Here is a 347-nt window from a genome sequence, read left to right on the forward strand (position 1 = left end):
AGCTCTACATCCTGTGCTTTCTCCTGGTCTCACTTCATCCTGGAACACTGGAGAGCAAATCAAACCTCTATCCAGACAAGACAAGATAAAATACACCATCCTCTTAACACTTTTTTTTTGAAAAATGAAATGAAATGAAATTCTTTTGCATGCTGCTGCAGCCTTTAAAATATTGAACAAACTAGACAAACACTGAAGTAGCCAAAGAAAGAGGTGTATAGCTTTTAAAGGAAAAATTGTGCGTTTTTATGACACCATGCAGTTGTCTGTGTGAATAATGCCTAGGGACCTCCATTTAGCAGAAATGGTAATAACAGTGATTCAGTGGCTGGAATCTGGTTGGACAG

The sequence above is a fragment of the Choloepus didactylus genome, chromosome 8 (assembly GCF_015220235.1).
Source record: "Choloepus didactylus isolate mChoDid1 chromosome 8, mChoDid1.pri, whole genome shotgun sequence".
Taxonomy (NCBI): domain Eukaryota; kingdom Metazoa; phylum Chordata; class Mammalia; order Pilosa; family Megalonychidae; genus Choloepus; species Choloepus didactylus.